Genomic DNA, 11,398 nt, shown 5'->3' with positions numbered 1-11,398 from the left:
TTCTGCAGAGTGGGACCAGGGCCGTTTCTTGGGGCAGGCGAGCAGTGCAACCGCACTGGGCGCCCGCCGCAGCACTAACTGTGGCTCCCTGCTTCCCCCTCCTATTTCTCCCTGAGTAACCCGCTCGGGGGGCGGAGTTTCACTGAATGACGCGGTTGCATCGTTACATCACGACGCAACCCCTTCACTCCGCGAAACTCCCCCCCCCCCCCCCCCCCCCCCCCCATGAGCGGAGTACAGAGGGGGATCCATGTTAGGAAGAGGGAAAGGCCGGCGCGAGGAGCGACTGGTGAGGCGGGCCAAAGAGCGGTAATCGCCTCTGTAAGTATTCTCTCTCTCTCTCAATGTGTAAAATGGGGACACCTGCCGTAATGTGTGAAATGGGGACTTTTGCCTGCCGTAGTGTGGGGATTTAATGTATCATGGGCATTGCTGTGTGTGGCATAATATGGTGCAGGGAGCATTACTGTGTGGGGCTTAATATGGTAGAATTTTTTTTTCCTGTGGTGGTCGTGATCTGTTGGAGCATGGTCAAAAACTGGATTGTGAGGTAGTCTTTTCAGACGAGGCCATGCCCATTTAAATGAGGCCACGCCCCATCAACCAATCAGCAGCTCTGTATAATTTTTTAGTATGCAAATTATAGATGTTACTTCAGTGCTGATTGGTTGCCATGGGCAACTTCTCAACTGGCTCACTTCTCCGCTCTTATCACTGCTTAGTTAATGGACACCCACAAGTGAGAATAGTCCTAAAGCGCCAGTATTCTGGCTGGCGGCATTGCCGGCTGTCGTGATTCCGACTTCAGTATCCTGACGCCGGGCTCCCAACAGGTGGCAAACACAGTCTAGTTTTGCCTGTTAGCCAACTAGCACAGTAACCTTTATACCCCTTTCACATCGCACTAAAAACCCGGTATCGACACGGCATATTGCCGTGTAGAAACGGGTCCGTGTGCGATGTGAAAGGTCCTTTGGTGAATTAGCGGGTCGCCTGACCCGGTAATTCAACCCGGTAAAAAAGAAGGGTTATTACCGGGTTGATTACCGGGTCAGGCGCAGTGCGAATGGGAGCCGTTCCGATGCGACACGGCTCCCATTCACAGCATAGGCAGAGGCGGCGCAGGAGATGAGCTCATCTCCTGGCGCTGCCTCCACCCCCGCCCCTGCTGCTGCTGCACCCTCCGCTGCTATGGCAACCGACCGGGTATATTGCGGGGTCGGAAAGCCAGCAACGGAGCGCAAATGCCGGATCCCACCCTGTAAGTACACGTTTCTCTTACCGGGTAGGATCCGGCATTTGTGATCTGAATGCAGCATTAGTGACACACAAACACATGTTATCATAGGTCTGCATACCCTCCAACTGTACCTTTTGGGCTGGTACAGTACCGTTGTTTTTTTTTATGGTCTGTACCGGCCAAAAAGGGCTTTGTACCGATTTTTTTACTCACTAAGGGGTCTATTAATCACCATCCGGATGACAGGTGATAAAATCGCCCAAACTCGCACAGCGATAATTGATTACATCGCAGGGATGTATCAGTTATTGCATGCAGGAACAGAGCTTGCGGTCAAGCTCTATCCCTATGATGCCTCTTCGAAGCATCATCGGGTATTTGTCGTAAAAATACCCCGATGTCCTGCTGCGCATGTGCCGCTACCGCCACCACCCCGGTCGACCCCCTCCCATCGCGACTACCCCCGCACGCTGCTGACCCCCCCCCCCCCCAAGCAGGGTAATATACTCACTTGTCCAGGGAGCCGGTCCGCGCTGCTTCAGGAGGCTGCCGGGCGCCGGGTCCTTCTCCTGCACTGTGACCCCCGGTGCTGTAAAGTGCGCTGCCGTTTTGCAGTGTCACTTTACTGCCCCGGGGTCACATTGCAGCATATGGGGGACCCGGCGACCGGCAGCGCTCACCGGAGCAGCGGACACCGGCTCCCTGGACAGGTGTTTTTTTTTATTTAACTTTTTTTTGTAACATTGTAATCAGCTTGTGTGTCCATCGGACACACATAGCTGATCGCTCTGCCGGGTCCCCGCTCAGCTTTCTCTGCCAGGGGCAGAGAAAGCTTGGCAAAAGGGTGCTTATCGCGGTGCTGCCCTGTGAACTCGCCTGTGAGTTGGCAAGATTATCACCGGGCACACTGCAGTATTTTTCACATTTTTTTTTTAGCAAATTTGGCCACATCACATTTCCCATTATACGTATGGGGAATGCGATGTGGGTTACTAAAAAAAAGTGAATTAAAGTGTTTGGAGCAGTTTTTCATGTAAACTGCTCCAAATGTCCTTTAATACATTTAGCATTTTCACATTATTTTAGTAAAAATAATGTTAATACATAGTCCCCTAAATCTCCATAGAAAGTATAGGAAAGGGGAGGTGGCCGCTCCCCCTTTACCCATGGCCACGCCCCTTTTCTCAAATTTGTACCGGTTTTCGAGGGTACAATGGCCCTTATTCCGAGTTGATCACTTGCTAGCTACTTTTAGCAGCCGTGCAAACGCATAGTCGCCGCCCACGGGGGAGCGTATTTTCGCTTTGCAAGTGTACGAATGCCTTTGCAGCCGAGCTCTGCAAAAACATTTTGTGCAGTTTCAGAATAGGTCTGGACTTACTCAGCCCTTGCGATCACTTCAGCCTTTTCGTGTCCGGAATTGACGTCAGACACCCGGCCTGCAAACGCTTGGGCACGCCTGTGTTTTTCCAACCACTCCCAGAAAATGGTCAGTTGACACCCACAAACGCCCTCTTCCTGTCAATCTCCTTGCGATCGGCTGTGCGAATGGATTCTTCGTTAAATCTATCGCTTAGCAACGAACCGCTTTGTACCCGTGTGACGTGCCTGCGCATTGCGGTGCATACGCATGCGCAGTTGTGCCATTTTTTTACCTGATCGCTGCGCTGCGAAAATCGGCAGCGAGCTATCAACTCGAAATGACCCCCAATGTTGGAGGGTACGGATCTGGTCTATGGGGTATGAGAGAGACTATATTTTATTTAAAGGTGGACAGGCAATGGGCTCTTTTTATTAATGTTCTTGATTTGTCTTCTACAACACAGCTAGCTGCAAAAGGTATGAGTTACCTGTAAATAATGTATTTTGCCTTGCGTATTGACAGTAAACAGCTGAAAAACTGTTGAAACTATAGTACCATGGCGTGCTCTCTGTGAGCGAGATGAGGAGGAGATTAAATATGGCCAGTTTCTGTCTCACAGCTACTTTACTCTATGGAAATACTTGCACATGGAAACCTAAAACGTTAATTTTTCCTGACAATTTAAACCAATGCATTTCCACCAGCTTTGGTTAGCACTAAACGCTTTCACATTGTGTTTAGGGGCGTGTGAATTGATACACTATGTCATCTGATCAGACAAGGGAGATCGCTGCTTGTATATCTGCCTCCTTCTACACAGACGGCTCATTGCTTTAACGCTTTTCCTGGGCTGATATAATGGAAGGTGACACACTGCCGTCTGCGAGTTTTATCTCTTCCAGTAAATCCAACAGCATGAAGCTGAGGCCTAGTAGAAAGGCCTCAGTCTGATTGTGTATTTGACCTGTGATCTTCTTGCTAGTTCACTTCCATTATCCCTACCAATGTGTTGCTGCATTGATGTTATTCTCTGTGAAGAGAATGGCTTTGTAGCTCAGAAACCAGATGGAGTTAGAGATTCTCCTGCTATAATTGTCAGATCACAGAGTCCTCCGAACATTCACTTCACTGAGAATCAAGCACTAACTAACATCAATTCAATTCTAGTCCCTTCAAGATGACATTGCAGAGCTTGGGTTGCATGGTGATGTGAGTGTGTATTACTATTGTAGAGTACTACACTAATACAGAAGCTATGTCAATATGTTTCAAACAGTATATGATAAAGTAGTAGAAGCCATTAACATTACACACAGCATACTTACCGATATTCTGGCTGCTCTCTGCGGGAGAGAGCAGCCAGGTCGGCTCAGCGGGCGGGCAGGGGAGGCTGTGCTGTAAAGGAGGGGGTGACCGGAGGCGGGACAGGGGCGGAGCAAGGGCGGGATGGGGGCGGAGCAATGGCGGGTCACAGTGACGCCTCCTTTAAGCCACGGCCCCCGCTCTGTAATGCCGCGATCACCGGCATTACACTGCAGGGGGCGTAGCTATGATGACGCGATTCAGCAAGAATCGCGTCATCGACTGCCCGGACCGCCCACTTTACACACTAAGTGGGCGGACGGGCAGGGGGGACCCCGCAAATCGGGAGACTTGCCTGCTCTTCCGGGGGGCAGGGAGGGTCACCCGATTTTCGGGAGCCTCCCGGCCATTCCGGGAGAGTAGGCAAGTATGACACAAAGCCACAAAGAGTGTATGGCTAGACTTACAGCAATATACATTTTCATATTGTGCATACACAAAGTAATGCATGTGCATTAGTTCCTATACAGATTGTAAGCTCTCACGAGTAGGGCCCTCTTCTCTCATGTGCTTATCCTTTTCTTACTTTAATAATCCTCAACTGCCCAAATCAAGCAGTTTTTTGGCCACCTGGAACTTCTCTGTCATTTACTGGTGTAGTTATGCTTAGTTACCCTGTACTTGTCCTAAATTGTCATCAACTGTAAGTCACTGGGGTAAATTTACTAAGATTCGTAATTTCCGAAAAAAGGTCAAAGTTCAATCACGAATGACATCGACAGTGTAAAACTGCAACTTTTTGAATTGATTACGATGGATTTACTAAGCTGTCGTATTCGGGTTTTTCTTTTGTTCCGATGTCGATGTCATTCGTGGTTTTTTACCTATTTTTACGGCAGTGATTAGCAAAACACTGCCGACTTTTTTTACAATCAATCTCGGCCGGATCTGTGTGATCCGTGCTGGGGTTTATTTATTTTTATTTTTTTAATTAAACACTGTAAAATAATAAAAAAAAATGCGTGGGGTCCCCCCTCCTAAGCATAACCAGCCTCGGGCTCTTTGAGCCGATCCTGGTTGCAAAAATATGGGGAAAAAAATGACAGGGGTTCCCCCATATTTAAGCAACCAGCATCGGGCTCTGCGCCTGGTCCTGGTCCCAAAAATACGGGGGACAAAAAGAGTAGGGGTCCCCCGTATTTTTAAAACCAGCACCGGGCTCCACTAGCTGGACAGATAATGCCACAGCCGGGGGTCACTTTTATATAGTGCCCTGCGGCCGTGGCATAAAAAATCCAACTAGTCACCCCTGGCCGGGGTACCCTGGGGGAGTGGGGACCCCTTCAATCAAGGGGTCCCCCCCCCCAGCCACCCAAGGGCCAGGGGTGAAGCCCGAGGCTGTCCCCCCCCCATCCAATGGGCTGCGGATGGGGAGGCTGATAGCCTTTGTTGTAAAAGAAAAGATATTGTTTTTAGTAGCAGTACTACAAGGCCCAGCAAGCCTCCCCCGCATGCTGGTACTTGGAGAACCACAAGTACCAGCATGCGACGGAAAAACGGGCCCGCTGGTACCTGTAGTACTACTACTAAAAAAATACCCAAAAAAAGACAAGACACACACACCGTGAAAGTATAATTTTATTACATACATACACACATACATACATACTTACCTTAAGTTCCCACGCAGGTCGGTCCTCTTCTCCAGTAGAATCCAAGGGGTACCTGTTGAAGAAATTATACTCACGAGATCCAGGGGTCCAGGCTCCTCGGGAAATCCAGGGGTAATCCACGTACTTGACAAAAAAAACAAAACGGTGTCCCGAGCCACGAACTGAAAGGGGACCCATGTTTGCACATGGGTCACCTTTCCACGAATGCCAGAAAGCCACTCTGACTTCTGTCTAAGTGGGTTTCTTCAGCCAATCAGGGAGCGCCACGTTGTAGCACTCTCCTGATCAGCTGTGTGGTCCTGTCCTCACTGACAGGCAGCACACGGCAGTGTTACAATGTAGCGCCTATGCGCTACATTGTAACCAATGATGGGAACTTTCTGCTCAGCGGTGACGTCACTTTAGGTCAACCGCAGGGCAGAAAGTTCCCAACATTGGTTACAATGTAGCGCATAGGCGCTACATTGTAACACTGCCGTGTGCTGCCTGTCAGTGAGGACAGGACCACACAGCTGATCAGGAGAGTGCTACAACGTGGCGCTCCCTGATTGGCTGAAGAAACCCACTTAGCCAGAAGGCAAAGTGGGTTTCTTGCATTCGGGGAAAGGTGACCCATGTGCAAACATGGGTCCCCTTTCAGTTCGTGGTCGGAACACCGTTTTTTTATTTTTGGCAAGTACGTGGATTAACCCTGGATTTGCCGAGGAGCCTGGACCCCTGGATCTCGTGAGTATAATTTATTCAACAGGTACCCTTGGATTCTACTGGACAAGAGGACCGACCTGCGTGGGGCCATAGGTAAGTATGTATGTATGTGTGTATGTAAGTAATAAAATTATACTTTCACGTTGTGTGTGTCTTGTCTTTTTTTGGGTATTTTTTTAGTGGTAGTACTACAGGTACCAGCGGGCCCGTTTTTCCGCCGCATGCTGGTACTTGTGGTTCTCCAAGTACCAGCATGCGGGGGAGGCTTGCTGGGACTTGTAGTACTGCTACTAAAAACAATATCTTTTATTTTACAACAAAGGCTATCAGCCCTCCCATCCGCAGCCCATTGGATGGGGGGGGACAGCCTCGGGCTTCACCCCTGGCCCTTGGGTGGCTGGGGGGGGGGACCCCTTGATTGAAGGGGTCCCCACTCCCCCAGGGTACCCCGGCCAGGGGTGACTAGTTGGATTTTTGATGCCACGGCCGCAGGGCGCTGTGTAAAAGTGACCCCCGGCTGTGGCATTATCTGTCCAGCTAGTGGAGCCCGGTGCTGGTTTTAAAAATACGGGGGACCCCTACTCTTTTTGTCCCCCGTATTTTTGGGACCAGGACCAGGCGCAGAGCCCGATGCTGGTTGCTTAAATATGGGGGAACCCCTGTCATTTTTTTTCCCATATTTCTGCAACCAGGATCGGCTCAAAGAGCCCGAGGCTGGTTATGCTTAGGAGGGGGGACCCCACGCAATTTTTTATAGCAAAAATAAGCACTTTCCCACCCCTTCCCACTGATATACATGCACGGATCTCATGGATCCCTGCATGCATCTCAAATCACGGATAAAAAAAGCAGGTCTGTTTTTTTTTAGGACTTTTTTACGAGTTGTAATTTTTCACGGCAGTGTTTTGTGTTTTTTTGCTTTGCACTTCTTAGTAAATGACCGAGATTCATACTTAAACAGCCGCGTTTTGACCGATGGTGTATTCATTCGTAATTTTTTACCTAAACTAGCAAAAAATTACGAATGCCCTCATCACTGCCGTGATTAGTGTTTAGTAAATGACCGAGATTTACCGAGATGACACTTTGATGAAAAAACGGCATCTCGGTCAAAATCGGGAGCTTAGTAAATATACCCCACTGTTTTCCTGTTTTGATTATGTGCATATGTACTCTGTAATTGGGCGCTGCGGAACCCTTGTGGCGCCATATAAATAAAGGATAATAATAATAATAATAATAATAATACAGATTCAAAGGCAGATGTATTAAGCAGTAAAAAAAATAGTGGAGAAGTTTCCCATGGCAACCAATCAGCATTGAAGTAACATTTATAATTTGCATGCTATAAAATTATACAGAGCAGCTGATTGGTTGCCATGGGCAACTTCTCCACTGGCTCACTTCTCTACTCTATTCACTGCTTAGTACATCTCCCCCTTAGTGTAATATGCAATGGGCTGATCTGGATAACAGGCCATAATGTGATGCCTGGTCTCAGCTAACCTGCTTGTGTGACATGAGGCCCCACCCCTGACCAGCAGCTCCAAGAGGGTGTTTTGAGTCTCCCTGTGCAGCTGCCAGCACCTCTTTACGATGTCAGGAAAGAGATTTAAAAATAAAATGAATGGTACGTTGCCACTCCCTCCCAGATATTGCCATATTCCCCAGTACCCAAGCTCTTGGTGGTCCTTCCCCTTCCCTCTTATTATGATGCTGCTGGGTCCTACTGCTTAGTCATTGTGACTGCTCCAGATCATGGCAGGCAGTGGACAGGAGAGGCAGTGTCCGGCAAGACATGGGCAGGGGATGCTTGTGGGGGATGGGAACAAGAATCTGCAGCTCTGCTGAGGGGACAAATGCATGGTGATTCTTTTCAATATATTTTATGGGGTTGACGTGGCCACACCACCCAGAGTTGGCTAGGCCCCCTCTTGTACCCTGGCCTATATTCACTCTTGACTGCTCTGATTATAACAGAGGTAGGCCCGTACCCAGATGCATATACTGTACAGCTATCAAGTGTCGTACCTACTGTAGGTGTGATAAGGCCCAAAGATGATAATTGGCACCACTAAAGAGTCACTTCTGATTGGATGTTTGCAGATTCATCTCACTTGCTGAGAGTACTGTACTTCATTTATTAGTGTGGACTCTATAGTATACCAATTTGCAGCATTACTTTATATATCCATGTTGGCTATGACGGAAAAGGATTTTTAAAGGAGAAAATGACAGATTGTTTTATTTGATTTCATTTCTGCTAATGAGACTGAATTTACATTATATATTTGTAATTATATTTTATATGGTAAGTGCGACTTATACTGTATTTATTAAGAGCATTATCTAGACACTATTTGCTCTTGGGTACAAGACATTTCATTCGAGTATTATTTTGTGTAAAAATAGGGTAATGTTACCCTTGCATATACTTCTAACAGTAGTCCTGATTCAGATCCCGATGCAAGAGGAAAAATCACGCAAAGTACCGATGTCTGGTACTTTGTGCATGTACCGGACACCTACTGTGCATATGCAGCATGGGTCCTGCGTTGTTGGGCGTAGTACCGCTGCAGACGTCAAGTGGTTGACAGTCTGCAGCCGCTTGGGTGCAGTGACGGCAGCCGTTTCACAAAACAGAGGCGTGTCATCTCCGTTTTGTGGCAGTGCCAAGACCTGGATCTCCATCTTCTGACAGAGATTTCTGGGCCTCTTGGACGGAGGTGCAGGAGCTACTGTAGCCTGCGTAACCTCAGAGTAACTCTACCTGCCGATGGTATCACAAGTGATCCAATGCTGCATCCTCGCATGCATGAGGTCGTCTACTTATACCAGATTTCTCCTGCTACATTACCATATCTGTGCATCGCTGCTGTTTCCAAGTAAGTGACGCTCACTCCGTCCATATCTGCTTCAGGCCCACTGTGAAGGCACATCTCTGTGCTTCATTTGCGGCTCCTGATGGGAGCCTGGTGCATACTGTAGGCTAGTATTGTACAGCTGGAAGTATCATAATGTGCGTCTAATTAAGTGTTAATGCAATTTTTCATGTATGCATCTTTTACTGTTAACATTCGAGGAGATGATGCGTCAAAGTCTACATTAGACCCTAAATGTGTAGCATAGATTACTGAACAGGTATTGGATCTAGCACGAAAATGTTATAATAGTGAGCCTGATTCAGATATGTATGCTACCACCACTGGTGCGAATGTGTATACAGCGACTATGCAACAATAGTCAAATGCCGCAGCTACCTGTATTTGTGTTAATACGCCGCTCCCCCCCCCCCCCCCCTCCCCAACGGCTGTGAGTCCCAGAGATTGCATAAAAAGATAAAGTGTTGGTCACAGATCAGTTGATTATCGAGGTTTTGAATAGCCCTATGACTGCGCATCATGGCCTCAGGAAGTGAGATGCTGAAGACATTGCACATGTGCGCGGGTTCGCAGCTGCAGGCTGTGTATTTGCCGTTACTCTCCATAACCGACCCCAAACGATCGCCAGTGTTAGACCATCGCGGCACAAGTGCAAATTGGACGTATGAGCAGTCAGCGATAATCACTCCACTGCATATAAATCTCTTTGCGTATATCCAAGTGGAAAGGTAGAAAATGGTTCCCGTATAGTACCGGAGCCAAAGAGAAAAAAGAAAGACTATATGTCTCTTCTGGGGCACACTTGTGTTGAAAGTTGTGAAAAATGTAAGGTTTAAAATGTAAATTTTATTATAGACCCTCTTAAAATAATGGCTATGAGGCAAAAAGAGAAATAACAACAAAATAAATTACATTTATCAATCCATCGAAATAAACATCAATTGATGTAATTGTTACAAATCTGGCATAGTAGCTCAGTGAGCGAAAATATATATGTGTCTCCAATATTGACAAATAATCTCTTCTTCCGAATTGAGAACAATATAGACTATGATGAAGATGTCACAGGAAGAGAGAGAAAATGTAAAATATAATATATACCGGGCTCCACCAAAAATGCTGGTTAAGTATGGATTAGAAAAGATATAAAGGTGATACTTGGTTCTAGGTTCTATGTCCTTGGTTTGGATAAAAATACCTGCAGTACCTGGTATTCTCTGCTGGTCTCCCACCCAGGTACTGACCTGGCCCACAGTGCTTGGCTTCCAAGATCAGATGAGGTTGGGCATACTCAGTGTGGTTTGACCGCAGGTAGATATATCACAGCTGATGGGACTGGGAACCATGTGTTATAGGATCTGAGATAAATCCCAGCTTTCCTGTGGGATTGCTGGGTGCTCATAAATCAAAATACCTGTGGTACCTGGTATTCGCTGATGGTCTCCCAACCAGGTACTGACCCGGCCCACAGTGCCTGGTTTCCAAAATCAGGCGAAATTATACACACTTGGTGTGGTTTGACCGTAGGTGGATAAATCACACCCAATGGCTGCTGAAAAACATGTGGGAAACAGGTACACTGAGTACCATATGGGTCTGATATGAGGTATCTGTAACAACTCCCCAAATTTTATGGGGTGTGCTGGGTGGATGGTAGTGTAATACTGCTGCAAAAAGGTTTAGTGATAGAGAATCAGGTCTGATGTTAGACACCACTTCTGCTTTTTAATCATCTGCCTGGGCATCGAATGAAAAAATTAGAGGGTGGTGAAAAACGACACTGAGACAGAAGAAAGATAGAGGAACTCTTCTACTGTCCTGTTTTATAACACAATGGTGCTCTGTTTACATAAAGCCTTGCAGAACCACAGGAATGTTTGAACAGGATGAGAGGGAGTTCCAGAAATCCCATATCAATGGGAATATTTTGAAGATTTACTGTTAGTATATAGAGAAAATAGATAATAATTGGTGATAAATCACATGTTTTGCTCTACAAATGCTGGGTACAGTCAGCAAACACAAAAATCTTTCTGAGTTTGCAGTGTATCAGTTGTCAAAAACGAGAAGATACTTGTATCTGTGGGAAAGGTAATTAAATATATATAGACAAATATATTGTGCATGTACAGAAACCAAAATGGGGACTGAACCTATCAGGAACCATATGTGGATCATTAGTAGATGAGGAAGCTTCAATTAGAAGCGAAACGCGTCAGAGAAAGTGCCCTTT

At 47.0% G+C, this 11,398-nt stretch overlaps 1 pseudogene; it reads right to left on the bottom strand.

The window, feature by feature from the left end:
* Positions 1-10,360: 10,360 nt before the first annotated feature.
* LOC134946028 (5S ribosomal RNA) lies at positions 10,361-10,478 on the bottom strand (annotated as a pseudogene).
* Between the last annotated feature and the right edge of the window lie 920 nt (positions 10,479-11,398).

The sequence above is a fragment of the Pseudophryne corroboree genome, chromosome 7 (genome assembly GCF_028390025.1).
Source record: "Pseudophryne corroboree isolate aPseCor3 chromosome 7, aPseCor3.hap2, whole genome shotgun sequence".
Classification (NCBI taxonomy): Eukaryota; Metazoa; Chordata; class Amphibia; order Anura; family Myobatrachidae; genus Pseudophryne; species Pseudophryne corroboree.
Note: the sequence above shows the minus strand (reverse complement) of the source record. Positions and strands in the feature narration are given on the sequence as shown.